At 42.8% G+C, this 21880-nt stretch overlaps 2 long non-coding RNA genes across 14 annotated transcripts; both read right to left on the bottom strand.

Annotated features, from left to right (window-relative positions):
* LOC135239745 (uncharacterized) lies at positions 1 to 3951 on the bottom strand. The gene is made up of 2 exons (XR_010325472.1): positions 342 to 3951; positions 1 to 78 (listed from the first exon to the last, which is right to left on the bottom strand). It is a non-coding gene; the product is annotated as an uncharacterized LOC135239745 (long non-coding RNA).
* An 11435-nt stretch (positions 3952 to 15386) lies between these two features.
* On the bottom strand, positions 15387 to 21665 carry LOC135239339 (uncharacterized). Of its 13 annotated transcripts, none has more exons than XR_010325345.1 (8): positions 21087 to 21665; positions 18492 to 20350; positions 18002 to 18125; positions 17104 to 17225; positions 17034 to 17068; positions 16516 to 16930; positions 16083 to 16293; positions 15387 to 15969 (listed from the first exon to the last, which is right to left on the bottom strand). It is a non-coding gene; the product is annotated as an uncharacterized LOC135239339 (long non-coding RNA). The 13 variants fall into 13 exon arrangements; XR_010325341.1 differs by lacking the exon at positions 17034 to 17068 and adding an exon at positions 17513 to 17621; XR_010325344.1 differs by lacking the exon at positions 17034 to 17068 and having other exon boundaries at positions 18492 to 19132; positions 19240 to 20350; positions 21087 to 21663.
* Positions 21666 to 21880: the final 215 nt, after the last annotated feature.

The raw sequence follows: 21880 nt of genomic DNA on the forward strand, positions 1-21880 counted from the left end.
CATTTACCTTTGTTATTTCCAGAAAATGTTGTCTTTGCTCCATTTGATGTTTAGTAGACATACATTTACAGATCATTTCTGGTAAAAAGATCAAGAGTGGTACTGTGTTACCGAAAAGCATGAAAAATGTGACAGGTGACACACTGCTTTCTGGTAATAATTATGCATTTTCACAGAAGATTAGTGAGTCCCTCATAATTAACATGGAAGAACTTAACAGCAACCTAACAATTTGCAATGTCATGAGATTATACCACAAACCAAACATGTATTATAGTGGCTGAAATGTTTTACAAGTAATTGCTTACAATAAAAACTGAAATAAAGTGTGAGGGTCTTACCTGAAATAATGCTGTGATCCAGGTGATGCAGGAGTTTTTCATTCCTGCAGTAAAATCAACTGAAAAATGAAAGCTTTATTTTTGTCAAACTAGCAGAGAGGAGGGGGTTCGTAAACAATGTGAAAAAACGGCCCTCACCTCCTAATAAAAATTACATTCACCCTTCAAATGTGCACACCAGAATGACTCCACTGCCTCTGGTTTTATCCTCAGATAAGGTCCTTTCATCAGTAGTTGTTCTGGTGCTCACACATACTTTCTGAAGGATGCACAGACTGGGTTTATCAGGCCCAGAATGAACTGTATGGCTGATCCAATGCCCTTCCACTGTTTCCGACTGGCTTTTTGAAGAATTTGAATCCATTCAGCAATACTTGTTGGCATGTTTTGGTTTTATTCTTGCCCACCACCACCCCCCCTCTTTGGGGGACATCTTTGTTATTGCAAGTCTGGCCTGAGCCAAGTAGTTAATCCACTGTTATGCACTCTTCAGCTAAAGCCAGTGTGATGCTCTCTTCCTCCTGTTCAGCTGTGTTGCACATGATCTTGTCCTTTGTTTTTCTTGCCCACCACCACCCCCCCCTCATCAGGGGACATCTTTCTTATTATTGCTGTGGTCTGAGCCAAGTACCTAATCCAGTGCTCCACACTCTGCAGTATGGTCCTCTTACTTCCTCCTGTTTAGCAGTTTTGCACATCGTCATGTATATTGCCCTCTTTACTACAGTTTTTTTTCCTGTATCAACTGTCTTTAGAAAGTTCTTATCCCACTTTCATTGTTAAGCACTGAGCTGTCCAGCTGTTCCCCATACACCCATCCTTAAGTGATTGGCAGTTCATCAGCAGTACTCCCGTTGTTTTCATCGGCTTACTCAAACCTCTCTTCCCATGGCACAATCAGCTTCAACATAAGTGTTCCTTTGTGCTCCTTCACTCTTACCAATCCTACCATGAGAGCTGTGATGTTCCAGTGGAAAAAGGAGAGACTCCTCTTCATCCACTACCAATCACATTAAGCCAGTGTGAAACTTGATCACTGCTGACCTGGACTGTTTGTCCATGCAGTCCCAGTCCTCAATGTTGTCTCTGAAGGGTAGCTTGTCCTGAAGCTTTGGGAAGCTCCGATCCATCGTTGAAGTAGGAATGTCAGCACCTCACCTCAATTTGTACACTGGAAGGGGTTAGATGACCTTGAGGAGGAACGTGTGCTGCCAGCACCATGCCTTAGGTTACACAGGCACACCACCTTTCTCCACCCTCTGCACTCGGCCAGGTGCACGGTCTGTTGTTCTCTTCACACTCACTGTGTCAGAGTGAGCAGCCACACCACTTCCCCAGGCATCTGACCGGCTTCTCTGTGAGAATTGGAATCTACTCTCCACCCACTTTGAGCAGAATGCCGTCATGCTCCTTGCCGTTGCCTTTCATCAGTACTAGTATCCTCAATTCTGGGCTTGAAGGTCACTCTTGCTCAGGTAATGGATATGTCCAGGTCTTCAAGCACCCATCTCCCCTCTGTAACTGACTGTGTAGTGGTGGTTATGCCATTCGTGAAGGTTCATGTTGGTGGTTGCGGCACTTTGGATTTCGTTCCAGTTCCTCTGCTTGGTCTTTCTGCAGAGCCCACAAGGATGCAGAAAGCAGCTGTGATGGACACCATGCACCTCGTAATCGTGTCCACCCCCAGCCTCTGGTAAAACAGTCACACACTGAAACCCTCATCCTGAACCTTTTTAAAAAAATTATTTTAATTGTTTTTTCTTATTTTATTTATTCTTTTTAATTATTATTATTATTATTTTATGTTTCTATTGATTCTATTTATTTTTATTTTTTTAAAAAGTCATTTTTAATTTTAATTTTATTAGGGCTAGGTTTAGAGTTTAATATTTTTAATTAATTAATTATTTGTTTATTATTATTATTATTATTATTATTATTATTATTATTATTATTTAACCTACAGAACTACTTTGATAAGTTCAGGATGAGGGTTACAAGTGTGTGACTGTTTTACCAGAGGCTGGGGGTGGACACGATTACGAGGTGCATGGTGTCCATCACAGCTGCTTTCTGCATCCTTGTGGGCTCTGCAGAAAGACCAAGCAGAGGAACTAGAACGAAATCCAAAAAGCCGCAACCACCAACATGAACATTCACGAATGGCATAACCACCACTACACAGTCAGTTACAGAGGGGAGATGGGTGCTTGAAGACCTGGACATATCCATTATATCCACTGTACTACAAAACAAGAGGCTGGGGGTGGCACAGTTACAGGGTGCACAGTGTCCATCCTAGCTGCCATTTACATCCTTGAACTAATGGACAGAAAAATTAGCACTGACCTCTGAGGAACAAACCTTTACTACAAGCTTGTCTCGGTCTTCTGCGTCCAATTAAGCTTCTCATCCATTGTCGCTGGTACACCAAAAGCTTCCATTCTTGGTCATCAAACCTGCTTTCCGTGACATGCTCAACAGTGACTGGGAGGGCTCCTGTACAATCCTGTGGTGCCTCTTGGACATGATTCTGGCAATGGTTCTTCATTCTCTCATCTCCTTCAACAGGTCTTCTGCCAGAACCTGTTCTTCATCACCTGCCATAGCCAGCCACCCTCTGATACCACGGCAGTACTCAGCTTGTCCTCCTCCAATCTGGTGGGGGGGGGGGGGCTGAAGGATGGAGATTAGTGTAGCAGAGGCTAGCTAAAGTGGCTAGCTAGCCACCTGGGGGCTAATGTCTTGTGTGCAGCCATGCTACAATTCACACCACCATTCCCACTCTTTGGAGGACATCTTTGTTTTTGCTAGTCTAGCCCAGGCTTCTGTTTGAATTGGAATTCACTTCCCACCCACAGTGAAGAAAGAAAGGAGAAAAAAAAAGGAAAAAAAGCAAAATTCAGGTTTTTCTTGTCCACCACCACCCCCCTCTTTGGTGGACAACTTTGTTATCAATGGCCTGATCCAGGTAGCTGATCCACTCCTCTGCACTCTTCAGCCAAATGTGGTTTGATGCTCTTGCTTCTTCCTGTTTAGCTGTTTTTCACATTGTCATGTATGTTGCGGTCTTTGCTCCAGGAATCCTCAGTTTCCTCTGCATCCATTGTCCTTAGAAGCCTCTTATCCCATGTCCACTGGTAAGCACCTAGATGCTCAGCTCTTCCCCATGCACTCATCCTTAGGTGATAGACACTTCAGTAGATTTATTTCCTCCAACCTATGGCACCATTACCTCCATCACAGTTGTATTGCTTGTGCTCCTTCATCAACTCCACAGTCCTCATCTAAGGGCTTTGCAAAGGATCTTCCAGGGGAATAAGGTCTAGTGTTAAGTCTTCTTTTCATCAACTGAAAATCACTGAGCCACAATGTGAACCTTGATCGATGCTCACCTCACTTAGTTCTTGCAGTCGCAGTCCTCAATCTCTCCTCTGAAAGGCATTTGCCATTTTGTTCCCCTGCTGTTTAGGCCAATTCTGCTGAAGCTTTTGGAATCTTTGAAGGTTAGCTGCTAATGTCTTTGTCCACTGGTTCCACTGCTGATACCCACCACCACCCCCCCCCCTCATCAGGGGACATCTTTCTTATTATTGCTGTGGTCTGAGCCAAGTACCTAATCCAGTGCTCCACACTCTGCAGTATGGTCCTCTTACTTCCTCCTGTTTAGCAGTTTTGCACATTGTCATGTATGTTGCCGTCTTTACTACAGTTTTTTTTCCTGTATCAACTGTCTTTAGAAAGTTCTTATCCCACTTTCATTGTTAAGCACTGAGCTGTCCAGCTGTTCTCCATACACCCATCCTTAAGTGATTGGCAGTTCATCAGCAGTACTCCAGTTGTTTTCATCGGCTTACTCAAACCTCTCTTCCCATGGCACAATCAGCTTCAACATAAGTGTTCCTTTGTGCTCCTTCACTCTTACCAATCCTACCATGAGAGCTGTGATGTTCCAGTGGAAAAAGGAGAGACTCCTCTTCATCCACTACCAATCACATTAAGCCAGTGTGAAACTTAATCACTGCTGACCTGGACTGTTTGTCCATGCAGTCCCAGTCCTCAATGTTGTCTCTGAAGGGTAGCTTGTCCTGAAGCTTTGGGAAGCTCCGATCCATCGTTGAAGTAGGAATGTCAGCACCTCACCTCAATTTGTACACTAGAAGGGGTTAGACGACCTTGAGGAGGAATGTGTGCTGACAGCACCATGCCTTAGGTTACACAGGCACACCACCTTTCTCCACCCTCTGCACTCGGCCAGGTGCACGGTCTGTTGTCCTCTTCACACTCACTGTGTCAGAGTGAGCAGCCACACCACTTCCCCAGGCGTCTGACTGGCTTCTGCGAGAACTGGAATCTACTCTCCACCCACTTTGAGCAGAATGCCGTCATGCTCCTTGCCGTTGCCTTTCATCATGGACTGCATTTTATACTTTCATCAGTACTAGTATCCTCAATTCTGGGCTTGAAGGTCACTCGCTCAGGTAATGGATATGTCCAGGTCTTCAAGCACCCATCTCCCCTCTGTAACTGACTGTGTAGTGGTAGTTGTGCCATTCGTGAAGGTTCATGTTGGTGGTTGCGGCTTTTTGGATTTCGTTCTAGTTCCTCTGCTTGGTCTTTCTGCAGAGCCCACAAGGATGCAGAAAGCAGCTGTGATGAACACCATGCACCTCGTAATCGTGTCCACCCTCAGCCTCTGGTAAAACAGTCACACACTGTAACCCTCATCCTGAACCTTTTAAAAAATTAATAGTTTTTTTCTTATTTTATTTATTCTTTTTAATTATTATTTTTTTTATGTTTCTATTGATTCTATTTATTTTTATTTATTTAAAAAAATCATTTTTAATTTTAATTTTATTAGGGCTAGGTTTAGTTTAATATTTTTAATTAATTAATTATTTGTTTATTATTATTATTATTATTATTATTATTATTATTTTATTTTTAAAATTTATTATTATTATTATTGTTATTATTATTATTATTATTATTATTATTATATTTAACCTACAGAACTACTTTGATAAGTTCAGGATGAGGGTTACAAGTGTGTGACTGTACTACAAAACAAGAGGCTGGGGGTGGCACAGTTACAAGGTGCAGTGTCCATCCTAGCTGCCATTTACATCCTTGAACTAATGGACAGAAAGATCAGCACTGACCTCTGAGGAACAAACCTTTACTGCAAGCTTGTCTCAGTCTTCTGCGTCCAATTAAGCTTCTCATCCATTGTCGCTGGTACACCAAAAGCTTCCATTCTTGGTCATCAAACCTGTTTTCCGTGACATGCTCAACAGTGACTGGGAGGGCTCCTGTACAATCCTGTGGTGCCTCTTGGACATGATTCTGGCAATGGTTCTTCATTTCTTTCACCTCCTTCAACGGGTCTTCTGCCAGCACCTGTTCTTCATCACTTGCCATAGCCAGCCACCCTCTGATACCACGGCAGTACTCAGCTTATCCTCCTCCAATCTGGTGGGGGGGGGGGGGCAGAAGGGTGGAGATTAGTGAAGCAGAGGCTAGCTAAAGTGGCTAGCTAGCCACCTGGGGGCTAATGTCTTGTGTGCAGCCATGCTACAGTTCACACCACCATTCCCACTCTTTGGAGGACATCTTTGTTTTTGCCAGTCTAGCCCAGGCTTCTGTTTGCATTGGAATTCACTTCCCACCCACAGTGAAAAAGAAAGAAAGAAAAAAAAATTCAGGTTTTTCTTGTCCACCACCACCCCCCTCTTTGGTGGACAACTTTGTTATCAATGGCCTGGACTGATCCAGGTAGCTGATCCACTCCTCTGCACTCTTCAGCCAAATATGGTTTGATGCTCTTGCTTCTTCCTGTTTAGCTGTTTTTCACATTGTCATGTATGTTGCGGTCTTTGCTCCAGGAATCCTCAGTTTCCTCTGCATCCATTGTCCTTAGAAGCCTCTTATCCCATGTCCACGGGTAAGCACCTAGATGCTCAGCTCTTCCCCATGCACTCATCCTTAGGTGATAGACACTTCAGTAGATTTATTTCATTGGCTTCCTCCAACCTATGGCACCATTACCTCCATCACAGTTGTATTGCTTGTGCTCATTCACCAACTCCACAGTCCTCATCTAAGCTTTGCAAAGGATCTTCCAGGGGAATAAGGTCTAGTGTTAAGTCTTCTTTTCATCAGCTGAAAATCACTGAGCCACAATGTGAACCTTGATCGATGCTCACCTCACTTAGTTCTTGCAGTCGCAGTCCTCAATCTCTCCTCTGAAAGGCATTTGCCATTTTGTTCCCCTGCTGTTTAGGCCAATTCTGCTGAAGCTTTTGGAATCTTTGAAGGTTAGCTGCTAATGTCTTTGTCCACTGGTTCCACTGCTGATACTGCAAGTTTTTATGTCGGAATGGGTTTAGGAGTTTGGTGAGGAGTGCATGCTGACAGCACCAGACCTTGGGTTACACAAGGACACCACCCTTCTCCACCCTTTGCACCCAGCCTTGTGTGTGGTGTGTTGTCCTCTTCACATTCACCATGTCACAGAGTGAGCAGCCAGACCACTTCCTCAGGCTTCTGACTGGCTTCTCGGTGTGTGCTGGAATCAGCTCTCCATCCACTTTGAACCAAGTGATTGTCATCCGCCTTGTCCTTGCTTCTCTTCAGTACCAGCCTCCTTGAGTCGCCGAGTCTGAAGGTCATTCTGGCTTAGGCAGTGGATCTGTCCAGGTCTTCAAACACCGATCTCTCCTCTTTCACTGACTATGTAGTGATGGTCATGCTGTCTGTGAAGGTTCATGTCACTGGTTGCCACACATTGGATCTTGTCTTGGGCCCTCTGCTTGGTCTTTCAGCAGGGTCCACAAGGATGTAAACAATAGCAATGATGGACACTGTGCACCCCATAACCATGCCACTCCCAGCCTCTGGTTGTACAGTCCTACACTATAACCCTCATCCTGAACTATTCTAAATAATCCTGGACTATTCTTAATTACTATTTGTTTATTTGTTTATTTTTATTGCTATTTATTTTGAGTTAATTATTTTTTAAATATAATTTAAATATAATTTTCTAAAATACATTTGTATTATGGTTTGAGTTTTATCATAGCTATATTATCTCTACTAATCATTTTTATTAGATTCTGTATTTTTTATTTTTATTAGTTTTTATTGTTTTAAAAATGATTTCAGGGTGAGGGTAACAGTATGTGACTATACTACCAAACAGTAGAGGCTGGGCAGTAACAAGGTGCACAGTGTCCATCATTGCTATTGTATACATCCTTGTGGATTCTGCTGAAAGACCAATCAGAGGGCCCAAGACAAAATCCAATGTGTGGCAACCAGTGACATGAACCTTCACAGATAGCATGACCATCACTACATAGTCAGTGAAAGAGGAGAGATCGGTGTTTGAAGACCTGGACAGATCCACTGCCTAAGCCAGAATGACCTTCAGACTCGGCGACTCAAGGAGGCTGGTACTGAAGAGACACAAGGACAAGGCGGATGACAATCACTTGGTTCAAAGTGGATGGAGAGCTGATTCCAGCACAAACCGAGAAGCCAGTCAGAAGCCTGAGGAATTGGTCTGGCTGCTCACTCTGTGACACAATGACTGTGAAAAGGACAAGACATCACTCAGATGACTAAATGCAGAAAGTGGAGAAAGGTGGTGTTCCTGAGACACAAGGCCTGGTGCTGTCAGCACAGTCTTCTCCAAACTTGTTTAGCCCCTTCCGGTGAACAAAGTCCTTCCAGTCTCAATGTGAGACCCAGGGCCGGGAGGAGGCGGAGGCTATGGTCTGGGAGAGGTTAGCAGCAGCCATGATCTGTCCATCCAAGAGTCACCGCGAGTCCCTAACAGTGCTGGTGTGGAAGAAAAATATCTCCCTCCAATTCTGTGTGGACAACAGGCAGTTGAACACAGTGACTTGCAAAGCTTTGTAGCCTCTTCCCAGCATTGACTACATCCTGGATATAGAAGTATAGCAGGTGCATATGTAGTGCAAGCCAACCTCTGCATTGAGCCAGGTCATGCCTAGTTCTATAGCGCGATGATCCGCCTTGTCATGTTCACCCAAAAAACATGACACTTCTACAGCAGGATAACAAAGCTCTTCTCCTCCATCTGCATCCACTCAAGCATCTCTTCCACAAGTGAATAGCACATCAGCAGCTTATTTTCATCATCTTCATCAGATCTATTTCCATGATATGTTCCAGCTCCAGTGTGAGGATTTCTCCCACTCAACTTGTCCACTTCTGTCTCATTCTATTCATACTCACCTTCTCTCACCAGAGAGGGGGGTGATGGGGGAAGGGCAATGGGAGGGGAGGGAGTTCACTGGAGCCTATCCCAGCATGAATTGGGCTAGAGGTACACCTATCCATCTCAGGGCACATACACTATGGACACCATAGCCATGGACATAAGCAAACTCTGAACCTCAGTCAGTAAGCCAGTCAGACCACTCAAAAATCCTATTTTACATTTACTCCAGACTAATCTAATCAACTGCAACACAGGTAACTGCCGAGCCCTTCTAAGCTCAAAGCTAAAATCTGCAAGCATCTACAAACTACTCTGTCAGTAACATTTTTCCCTCACCTTCTCTAAAAACCATGTACCAGCACAACAAAAAAGCAACCAAAGCCCTTCACTCAAAAAACCTGAAACCATTCTAATAAATTCCAAGTTTCTATATTCCTTTAAGACCATGCAACAAATCAGACATCACTGTAGCATCACCATTTTCCATCACTGCAGCAGCATCATTGAAAAAAACCAAAAAAACAAAAAAAACAGCATCAACACATTTGAAAAAACCAACAGCAAAAACCAGCTTTGAAATAAGCATGCCCGCACCTTTGACGTCTTCTGGCAACCTACAACCCACCACCAACACCAACTGTGCGGCAGCACTGCTTCCAGCTTCTCACCTAAACTACTCTCAAATGCCACTAACTTTCAAATCAGCACCAGATCTTTCAGCAACATACAGCTAAGATCTCTACACCTATAATTAATTCACCACATCGTAATGTTATTATTATTATTATTATATCACAGCATAATCAGTCCAGAAAAACAATGACAATAAGCAACAATCTCCAAAAAGCCAAAAGAAAAAACACACTTCAGCACAGCGGCATTCCACCAGTGAAAGTAGGCTACATAACCAGCTCCTTACCTTTGCAGTCTTCTGGCAACCTACAACCCACCACCAACACCAACTGTGCAGCAGCAGCAGCAGCACTGCTTCTAGCTTCTCACCTAAACTACCCTCTCTCAAATGCCACTAACTCAAATCAGCACCAGATCTTTCAGCAACACACAGCCAAGATCTCTACACCTATAATTCACCCACCACATCATATAATAATAATAATAATTATAATATCACAGCATAATCAGTCCAGAAAAACAGTGACAGCACCAAAATGGAAATCAAAATAATCTACACATTTTGCCCTAATTAAAAATATAATCCTCACTCCTCAACAACAATTCTCACCTAGTGTAGCATAAGCAACAATCTCCAATAAGCCTAAAGAAAAAACACAGCGGCACTCCACCAGTGAAATTACATAACCAGCTCCTTACCTTTGACGTCTTCTGGCAACCTACAACCCACCACCAACACCAACTGTGCAGCAGCAGCAGCAGTACTGCTTCTAGCTTCTCACCTAAACTACTCTCTCAAATGCCACTAACTCAAATCAGCACCAGAACTTTCAGCAACACACAGCTAAGATCTATACACCTACAATTAATTCACAACATCATAATATTGTTATATCACAGCATAATCAGTCCAGAAAAACAATGACAATAAGCAACAATCTCCAAAAAGCCGAAAGAAAAAACACACTTCAGCACAGCGGCATTCCACCAGTGAAAGTACATAACCAGCTCTTTACCTTTGAAGTCTTCTGGCAGACCCACCTACAACCAACCACCAACACCACCAACCGTGCAGCAGCATCGCTTCTAGCTCCTCACTTAAACTACTCTCTCTCTCAAATGCTACTAACTCTCAAGTCAGTACCAGGGCTTCGGCAACAGCTCAGCTAAGCCAAGATCTATACACCTACAATTAATTCACTACACCACAATAGCATCAGATCGCTACATAATCAGTCCAGAAAATACAAAGACAGCAGCAATGTCCAGTCAGCAGCAATCGCTTCTGAACAGCACAGCACCAACGCAGCCATAAACTAGAAGAAAATGATATCAATCACCACAAATTCCTCACAGGAATACAAAAACGGAGATTCAAACTTAAAAAATATAATCTTCACTTCTTGTCAACAACTCTCACCAAGCATAAGCAACAATCTCCACACAACTGAAAAAAAGCGGAAGTCTTGAGCACAGCGGCATCCAACCAGTGAAAAGTACATAACTATGGTCTTACTTGGTGTCGATTGATTGATGCATCTAGTTGTCTAGGTTGATTGCAGAGCTGGGGATAGAAAGAATGTTTTAAAACTCATGAACATCTACATGCAAAGAACAGCATAGCCTTTCCTACAAACAAAGTAAATGTAAAACCCCTGGTAAATGTGAGGCTTCCTGTAAACGTAAAACAAGCTGATGGTAAATGAAAAAAACCTACTGTGGTAAATGTAGAATTTGTAATAATTTTTTTAAAAAGCTGGTGAAGGCCCAATTATTTAAGCCAAAGTTATATCTTTGCATTTGTTTTCACACTGAGCAAGGCCAAATACAGAAATGTTAGTGTAACTAAAAGCATATTAATATGAATGGGGAATCTTGGTTTTGTTTGCCGTTTTGGCCTGGGCTCATTCAGGTCTTTTTTGTCTCCTTGTTGCACCGTTTTGTAAATAAAACTACTCTCCTGTACTTTGCAAAACTGCCATGTCACTTTTAACTTATGTTACTTCCCTTTAAAGGCTAAAACAACAAACAAAACCAGGACCATCTTAAAATTAAATCACACTTAACTAATATACCACAAAAGAAAAAAATACAACAGGTGAAATTGTGACATAAATCAAAATAGCCCATGCACCCCTTTGCACAAATAATAAATGGTAGACCAGGCACAAACTCACACAACACAAGTCAATGGCAAAGATGGCCGACAGGTGCGCCCACAGCTGGCTTTCTACACAGGCTGCCAGGCTGTAATTGGCTGTAGGAATTTGAATTTGATTAAGCCAATCAAGAAGCATGAGTGGCAGTCAGTGGGTGGATACCTGTTGATTGATTGATTGAAATTCTTTATGATCATTAAAATACAAGTGGCCCCTCTAGCTAAAGATGCCCCAGATACAGAAATCATCAAAAGGATAAAAACACAATAAAACCCAAAGGCTTATTTCCATTGTGGTCCTTTTTTAGCATTTATTATTTGTGCATAGGGGTGCATGGGCTATTCTGATTTATGATAATCTGTTGAATTGTGCCCACTTGTCAAATTAAATGGTTTCATTTTGTCTTGACAGCTCTGGTTCTCTTATCTCATTACATCCCAGGTTAATGCAGGGCGACATAGCTTAGGTGGTAAGGGCGGTTGTCTGGCAGTCGGAGGGTTGCTGGTTCGATCCCCCGCCCTGGGAGTGTCGAAGTGTCCCTAACCCCTAATTGCTCCCAACAAGCTGATTGGTACCTTGCACGGCAGCCTTTCACCATTGGCGTGTGAGTGTGAATGGGTGAATGAGAGGCATCAATTGTAAAGCGCTATATAAATGAAGTCCATTACCATTTACCATTTAATGCAGAAATTGCTATTTGTTTATTAACCACTAGAGGGTGGAAGCATACACAAAACTAAGGCATATCTATTGATAAATGGATCTTCATGCAAGATTGGGCTCTGCTAAATGAAATTCAGTGAATACTGCTGCTGTAATCACTATCCATTTAACCCACAAGTATTATCAGAAAAATTAGGAGTAAAGTGGGGATGGCTGAGTTTTGAGTGATTTTTCACTCCAAGCTGAGTGAAAGTCTCTAGTATAATTGCTGGCAACAAAGTCAAATGGATGCCACAATGCTTTAAATGGTTCTTAAATTAGGCCATCATTACCCCTGGTGTCTGCGGCTGTTTTTAGTTGATACTTTCTTAATTGCAAGACACTATGAATGAGCACAATGAATGAATCGTGTTCGTTAATGCAATGCCTCACAACATTAGACATTCATTGCTTATGACAACCAAATTTTCAAATGGAGAAACTACTGGGTTGTAGAAATAATATGAAACTAGAAGACTAGGATTGTTTTGTTTTTGTTTTTTGTAATAATGTAACACAGTCACACCCCACTCCTCTCCACAGTCAGTCAAAAGCATGGAAATGATTTATTTATCTAAAAGAAACGTGATGGAAGCATCAGTTCCTCATTAACAACATGACCCATGCAGGGAGATGACAATATCTCAATAATGGTCACCATAGAGGCCCATTTCATAAAAACAAAGTGAAGACGCAGGAAAATCGTAACCTCATTATTCCTGCAGAAGTGGCATTTCAAAAGGAAATGTTTAGAGGATAATTTCCTGCAAAAGATGATACTGAAGCGAAGGCCCAGTCTGTAGTACTTTATACTGTATATACTTTTTTCTATTTTAACCATTGTGATGTTTGTGTAATGCTGGGTTTGAGGTGCTGGGAGCAGGCTTGTGCAGACCGAGAGTACAGCGCTGGGACCCAGGGCAGTTCTCCCCCCTGTCAGCTCGTACCCAGGGCTAACACAAACCTGCCACGTCACATGAAGACAGGGTTAAAGAGCTGTGCTTGTAAACTAATGGTTTCAGATTCCTGATTCAGATTGCAGGCCTGAATTGATCCCATATATTACATCTCTGTGCTATGTACAGTAAATATAATAGTCAAGAATATTAGGTGCTCTAGGTGAAAGTGTGTGCTAACAGTGCATGCAATAGTTTATATGTCACAGTGGAATCAGCTAAGGGTTTAGCAGTTAGGACTCCCGTTTAGGGCAGTTGTAATAGTATATACTTCAGATGCTGAACTTTTGAAAGACACATGGACTCAGGACCAGCTGAGGTAATGATGCTGTCTTTCTGAAGCTCCTCAGTCCGTATAGAATACATTGCACAGATTTCTGCTTCCATGGCAACACGATGCCTCATCCTTCATCCATCAGCAATATCAGCTAATTGAATTGAATTCAGTTCCTAGCTCTTGCCATGGTCATTGTGGTGTCTCATGAGACATCACTGTTTCTTTCTGTTGCGAGTTCCTGTGTGTGCGACAGATGTCGCACTTTGACACCACTCTTTCAATGTCATGGTCATTCCTGGCCGGAATAGCATGTTCTCTGGGACTGAGCTTGCATTTTTCAATACCAAAATGCTCAGCATGTATTGCATTTGGCATTTCTTTCTGCATTTTATCTGAGAGGTTTTTTGCTACCTTGACCTGTTCCTACACATTACTTGAATGCCTTGGATAAGGTGCAACATTGCCAAACCCCTCCAACTGAAAATCTCCAAAATCATCTCCCAATGTCTCCTTTATAATTTTTTTTTTTTTTTTTACAAAAATCAACAAATATTAAAACTCACACTTGATAGTAGTATGTAAAGTGTAGATGTATGTGTGTGTGGCCTACAGAGACCTGAGTGAGAGCTCTAGGTCAACGTTGGACTTCAGACTAACTGAAGTGATTGGTGGGACACATTTTTACAAATTAAATAAATAAATAAATACCAGTGTGATATCGACTGGAAAAAGGTCAGTCTGCAGAAACAACAAATAAGCGTTATGGCAGGGCATGGCTGTTCACCATATTGGACAATGGCTGAGCCAAATGTAACCTATTTAAAAAATAGGCAGTCACAAAAGATCACTAAAAGTCGCAGTGATATCTCAAATAGTAGTCAGATTTGAGACAAATTCTCCAAACTGCCAAAACTGGTAGGCGGTTTTCAGTCACACAGCACGTTTCCTTGACAACAGATTTGAAATTTTGTGTGCCATGGAAACCATAGTGACGGTTTACAGTTTAAAAAAGACGACGCTAATCAATTTGCCCCTTTCCAAGTGTTTGTGTCGTGTCTCCTCCGACAAAGTTGACTGCGTTGGCAATGAATGTGAATATTATAGTAAAATGAATATAAATGTTCAACTAAGTATGAAGACATTTGAAACTCCCTCGGAACTCGCGAGTAGGCCTACCACCAATGGACATTCATTTATGACACAAGGAAAATAATTCTATAGGAAGGTTTAAAAAACCGATCCTGTACATATTTAAAGCTAAAACCAGTTAAGGATTTAAAAAATCGTTTTCGATTTTACCTCCGAGGGGTTTTAACTAAAACGTGTTTAAACCCCTGGTAGTGTGGACTTTTTAAGGAGTCTAAACTGGTTTCAAGACTGGTTTTGCTAGTGTGTAAGGTCTAATGTTAAGATATTCGATATTAAACTTGTTCTTTATCATACATTGCAGCTTCTGTAATTACAAGTAGATGTAGTATCAGCGGTAGCCAGCGTATGAATTTAGAACGGTGATCATTTCTGATAACAATATTAGCTAGCTACTGATACAATTATGAATTATGTCTCCTTTTTTATTTGCACCTAGCTGACTTGAGCTTCGGTTAATCTAGTGCTTTTTAGGTGTATGCTACTGCTGCTCCATTTTGCATCGCACTACAGCTCTGAGGCCAGCTTTGGAGATGTCCATTGATTGTTTAATACCCTGTGTGATGAAGTAATATTTTACATCTGTGATCAGTGTATAAGGCACCGCAGTTTCTGAAAGATTTGAGATTAATTTTGAGATTAATGGTAAAAGTATATTACCATTCCCATTATGTCATTGCTTAAATAATGCAATTTCAATTGACTACCATCACATCTCTATCTGTGTGCAAATTTTCCAGCGATTCAACCTGGTGAAAGTGGCAAAAGTATATAAAATTTTTTAAAAATGGCAAAATAACCATCAATTCAAGATGGCAGCAACCAAAGCATACATAGACATATCCCTACTGAGGTGATTATTCACTCTAAGCACATGCAACTTGGTAGAGACAAATCATAATTTGAGAGGAATCTAGGAAAATTAAAATTTCTTTTATTTATTTATTTTTGGCATCTCCAGCCCCTTCTGAATTTGGAATGCCCAATTCGTGAACTATGTACAAGCATACTCATGCACGGCTCCTGCTGCTGGCTCGGGAGAGTGAAGACAATCCATGGTTCTCCCCCGAAACAGAATAATCGCTTCAACAAAAATTTAATTGATCTATGTACATTCAAATTTTACGATTTAAAATATTATGACAACATTTTTAAAATTTAATGATTAATGTTGTTGCAACCCCCATGCTCAAGGGAAAAATTGGTGGGTCGAGTTGAGAAAGGCTGGCTCTGGTGTTTCTGGGTTCAGTTGAAAGAAGCTGGCCCTGGTGTTTCTGAGTGGGGTTGAAATAGGCTGGCCCAGGAGTTTCTGCGTTGGGTTGAAAGAAGCTGGACTTGGTGATTCTGGGTTGAGAGGCTGGCCCTGATTCTTTCTGGGTTGAGAGGCTGGTCCTGGTGTTTCTGGGCTGGGAGAGGCTGGCCCTCTGGTGTTTTGGCGTTGAGAGACTGGCCCGTGGTGTCTCTCCTTCACTGCTCTCTCCAGATCCATTTACCAGCACCCCTAAAACAGACATCCGTTATGCTGGCTGCAGATCTCCTCCTATACAGAAGCACACGAGATGCTGTAGCCACAATCAGCTTTTAACTGCCCTCACAGAACAGCAGCATTCGTACCTGTGCTGTATTCACAGAACAGTAGTGGTCCTACATGTACTATACTCAGAACAGCAGGGCTATTGGCATGGACCAGCTCTTGCCTGTACTCATAGAAGAGCAGGTATGCACAGCTGGCTGAGCACTGACTCCAGGTCAGTTTTCTTCACCGTTTCATCATCAAATGACAGCCAGTTTCCATCCTGGTCAGCGCATTCACTGATACAATGACCTGCAGGATTACAGAAGGGGGTGATCACATACTGAAAATGGCTCCTGATCAGACTGACATCATAGTGCTAAAAAACACACAAGAGGGTGAGGGTATCTGGTCCTTCATCGCACAGATGATAAACTAATCTAATTCATCATCATCACAGTTGTTTATTTTAATTAATATTACATTAATTTAGCAGGCATATAATGGAAAAGATGGTTCACATCAGTTTCATACCTGGGTGCCTTACCATGACGCATGCTGGACCCAATATGAGACAGCACACTGGTGAGCCTGTATTCATAACTGCCCGAGGGAGAGGGAGAATCACCCGGCTGTTCTGTGAATCCCTGGCCTGCATGTGTTGGCCTTGCTGTGGGTCTGCAGGCTGAGCAGTGGGGAGATTTGTAGTGGGTCCTGCAGCTTCTCCAACTTCAGCCTGGATTGAGCTGCATAACCTGCACTCTGGACACTGAAGAGTCCTTTACTTAGCCAGGTATGTGCTGCCAGTCTCAGGGTCCAGGCTTCATATACTGAAAGATGGATATTGACTGAGAGACTGAAAGGCTGAAAGAGGCAGTGATTGTAGTTTCTGCTCCACAGAGGCAAACTGAGCAAAGCACACGTAGCACTGACACTCTACCTCACATACCTGCAACAAAGCACAGCATTTAGCAGTGAGCTCACAGACCACTGTAATACATTGAACACTGACTTCCACAGGCCATAAAGAACAGCAACATATTCAACCCAACCGCACAGACTAAAAAGCACAGCATTCAGCACTGATCTCACAGACCACAAAGCAAAGCATTCAGCACTAACCGACAACTTTGATGTTGCTCAGTGACGTGGGTCCAGCTGCAAGCTTTCCTTGAAGTAGAGTGCCAGACTTCCCACTCACAGGGAATTATAGGAGTCCGTTTTGCTTACCCTCATCCCGCAGCCTGGAGAGTGAACCAGAGAAATAGAAGTTGATATTCACAAGCCAGGCAGGGAAAACTGTCAATTTCAATTTCCATTGAAATTCATTCAATGAAGGAAATGGACTCCAAGTAAATTCATGCATTCAGTACAAGGCTGAAAATGTGTGGACACCTGCACACAATCCCCGACAGGTGCTTGGAGAGGGTAGTTTGTAAATAGGCAGTTTCTTTAATTTTTTATTTTATTTAGAATTCATCAATTGCAATTTCCTTATTTTAAAAAATCGATAAATATGGGAAATGAACACCTGCTCACAAATCTTCCTGTTTTGCTGAAAAGCTTTTTGACAGCACCCTTTGAAACTTCCTTGCATCGAGCAGAATTTATAAAACTTCATGTACTAACTCATAAGCATCCTGCAAGACAACAGAGATAGCCTGCTAGTAATGGAGCGGGCTGCAGCCTGCAACAGAGAATCTGACAGGTTACTACCCCACCTATGTTACATCAAACACTATGTCCTCAAACTCATGTGCTGAATAGAACTGCATGCTCAATCCCCATTTTGCACCTACTATTGCACCTGCAAGTATGTTCATGTTTCCTACAACTATCAGTTTTGACATAAATGACTTACCATTGACTACTACTTTTCTGAATCGTTTTATTTGTTCCATTGTTTGTGGAAAATGTGTGGCCTGTATGCACCATTAAAAAAATAATACTCTGGACCTCAGGACTTCATTGGAGAACCCTGCTCTGTGTATACTTATGTATGTGTAGCCTAGCCTCTCACCTGTTGTTTATACCCACAGAAGTCCCAATTGTTCTGTGAGACTGACTTTTTCTGGGTCTTCAGCAAACCAGTCTTTTTATTACTGCTGCAGCTGTCCTGGACTGAGTGCATATCCACCAGGCACCTGCAGGGAGTGCCAGAGTCAACAAAGAAAGCCAGACAGCTACAAAAGGAGATCTGAGCAATTATGGCTGTAAAAGAAACCAGTGTATAAAAAGGAATGCCAGGACTGAGAACCCCACGATTAGACTGTAGTAGACCAGATTTTATATAGCAACACAAGAACAGTTTTCAGCTGTCAATCGTTAGATTATCAGTCATTTTAATTAAAAACATCAATGTTCAAGCTTGTTACATAAAAAAGCAGACATGGGCATGAAAACCAGAAATTCACCTCTGACCTATGGTCAAGATGAAAACACTGATATTGGTGTTAACAGCACTGATGTTTGAATGCAGTACTTCAGCAACAGTAGAGGTATAAACATACTTCAGGAAGTGCGTCGTCATATTTGGCCTCTAGCTGCCCTCCTCTCTCCTGATGTCCTTGATGTAATTTTGTAAACTAATGAGACTCTGGAGAGTGGCATTCATGTAACGTGTTCTCCAGATTTAGTAACCTGTGGTGAGACAAACACTTCTTACCACCGAGTTGTACATAAGTCAGGTAACCGCAGGTCATTCAGACCTGGTGGCAGATTTTTTTTTTCTGAGCAGAGGCTGAACTCAAGGGTCTCAGAGACAAGGGGCAGGAAAATGTAGATGAAGGAAGATGAAGTATGGTGTCATGCTTATGTCAAGCAGTCCAGACTGGACTCCAGTCCAAACGTATGTAATAACGTTAATAAAAATCTTTGAAGAACACAGAGAGTGAAAGATGAGGAATGCAAAAGCTGAACCTATGACAACTTTTCTTAGACACACCTGACAATATTATACATGGCTTTAAGGAAATTTTAATTAGGCCTTGAATTAGTCTTGAAGGAACTTCTTACCCAAGTACTGTGTAATTCAGGCTGTTACTCTGGGTGTCATCCTGACTGACATGCTCTTCCAGGAACTTTTTAAAACTGTTGCGTAGTTCACCAAACTTCATCTCAGCCATAAGAAAGTGTAGTAAGATTGCCACAACTAGGGAAATATGCCTAATTATTTTATATTATTTTCCATTTTTCCTCAGAACAGTATAAATCAGACAGTATGATGAAGGCTTTGAGTGCTAGAGAAGAAAACATTACCTCCCAAGACTGATGGGAAGACAGAAGGATGGGATGGAGTACGTGCCGTGTATATGGACATGGCAGTGTGCTCTGCGCAGTCGTGCTTATGTTCTGCGCAGGTGATCGGAAGGAGCCACTGCTTCTGCTGAGGTCAGGACAGTCGGGTTTGTGCAATCTATGGGCAGAGCTGGCAGCACTGCGCAGCTGGTTGTCCAGGCCTGCTCCACTGCGCATTAGGATTGCCTGCTGTGTGCAGTCAATTTGTGAAAGCAGTCCGCTGCATGCAGTTTTTTTTCAGGGCCTGCTCCACTTGTGCATTTTGGTCTAAGAGCCCGATGCTAGGTGCAGTTAGCTGTCTGCCCTGGCTGCTGTTTACAGTTGTTTATAAGAGCTGGATGCTCTGCGCAGTCAGTCGGAACAGCCGGCTGCTCTGCGCAGTTGGTTGTCAGGGCCGGCTGCTCTGCGCAGTTGGTTGTCAGGTCCAGCTGCTCTGCGCAGTTGGTTGTCAGGGCCGGCTGCTCTGCGCAGTTGGTTGTCAGGGCCGGCTGCTCTGCGCAGTTGGTTGTCAGGTCCAGCTGCTCTGTGCAGTTGGTTGTCAGGGCTGGCTGCTCTGCGCAGTTGGTTGTCAGGGCCGGCTGCTCTGCGCAGTTGGTTGTCAGGTCCAGCTGCTCTGCGCAGTTGGTTGTCAGGTCCAGCTGCTCTGCGCAGTTTGTTGTCAGGTCCAGCTGCTCTGTGCAGTTTGTTGTCAGGTCCAGCTGCTCTGCGCAGTTGGTTGTCAGGTCCAGCTGCTCTGTGCAGTTTGTTGTCAGGTCCAGCTGCTCTGTGCAGTCTGTTGTCAGGGCCGTCTGCTCTGCTCAGTCAGTAGTCAGGGCCGGCTGGTCTCTGCAGTCAGTTGTCAGAGGCGGGCTGCTCTGCGCAGTCAGTCAGAACAGCCGGCTGCCCTGCGCAGCTGCTTGTCGGGGCAAGCTGGTCTCTGCAGTTGAAGGGCTGGATGCTCTGTGCAGCTGACGATAACAGCTGGCTCCTCCGCAGACATGGACCGGGTCTTTTTGCCCCTCTTCCATGGCCATTTTTTCTTGTTCGTGTTCTTTTCTGCCTCAGGTTTTCCTGTGTCTTCATCGCGCAATACCTGGGCCCACACATTTAAGAAATTAAAACTTGTGCTTTCTTGACGGATGTACCGCTTTAATAATATATTTTCAATAAGTTGCTTACTAACATGTATTTAATTATTTCTCAATAATAGTTACTATAAACAAAACATTTATACGACGTGCCATTAAATTAATACCAATGATTTCAACAAATTACGCAAAAAAAAATACGATCATGAACATAAAGATTTAAAAAAAGACTATGCGATTACTGGACAGAAGCACAACAGCGACAAAGCATTATCTGCACACGCTTAAGCTGGGCAGGGTCGCGGGCGGTGCTGGAGCCTGTCTCCGCTTGCATTGGGCGAGAGGCAGGAATACACGCCCTCTAGGCCGCCAACTATAGGGCTTTTCACTTCCGGGTTTTAGGACTACAAACATCAAAATTGCAACACTATTTTTTCTATTTACGAGGCTAAATTTCAATTACGATGCGCAGTGAATTATATATTTATACATGTTAGAGATTCCAGGGTGAGAGCATTTGGCTCTGACTATGCCTACACACCAGAACTAGAGAGTGCTATTTGTTTTACCGTTGAACAGCATAGGTATAAACGTAGCTAGCTATAGATAAACTGCAAAATAACACATCCAGCATAATGTAAACAGAGGGCTAACGCTAATAACGTACGTCAACTAACTAGCCAAAATTTGCTAGCTACCATACGTCGATTACAACAGTAGTACAACAAGCAAGATAATTACCTGTCCAGAAGAAATACAGCAAGCTCGCCGTCACTTTTGAAGCCTTTCAAATTTCTCAGCTCTCGCCATCGCTGAAAAGCCAATCCGATGTTCACTCTTGTCTTGTCTCTTGCTCGGTTTAATTTCTTTTTGGTCGACATCTTTTCTTCATCAGTCTTTCTTTTCTTGCATTTTTTATCAGTATATGCCGTTGTCGATAAAGGCGGAACTGGTAATTTTGGTAGATATTTCTCTGCCATTGTTGTGGTTGCTAGTATGCTAGGTGTCTAGAATATCTCAACCTAGTGCTTTCTACTAGCTGTCTAGCTTTAAATTAGTACTGTCGGTAATACATCTGTTGTGCAATGTCGGGCAATAAGTGAACGCACGATTTTTCAGAAACAAATCTTTAAAGTGAACTGATCTACCGGATCATCAATCGGAATGATTCGTTCCCATGCTTGTGCAGCTAATGTGCATGAGTGTCAGGCTGTCAGCGGTAAAGGCGGGCCTTCCCGTGGAACATCCGAGCTATACCATCGAGACATACAAGATCTGGAGACAGCATCTGCTGGGAGCGTGTCATTTAAGCGCATGAAGCCAGTTCATGGAGGCTTCCATGTTTAACCATGGGGCTTTTTGGCTGTAGAGCATGATCACTGGGCACCTAAACGTGAAAGATCGCGGTAAACCTGTAAAACACAGAGCATTGACGTGGACCAGCTGGGTACCAGGAGAAAGCTTTCAGATAGTCTGACAAACTTGCGTCTAGTAGCTACACAATTTTATGGAAGAAAACAAGTGACTCATTGTGA

This window comes from Anguilla rostrata, chromosome 14, assembly GCF_018555375.3.
Source record: "Anguilla rostrata isolate EN2019 chromosome 14, ASM1855537v3, whole genome shotgun sequence".
NCBI classification, from domain to species: domain Eukaryota; kingdom Metazoa; phylum Chordata; class Actinopteri; order Anguilliformes; family Anguillidae; genus Anguilla; species Anguilla rostrata.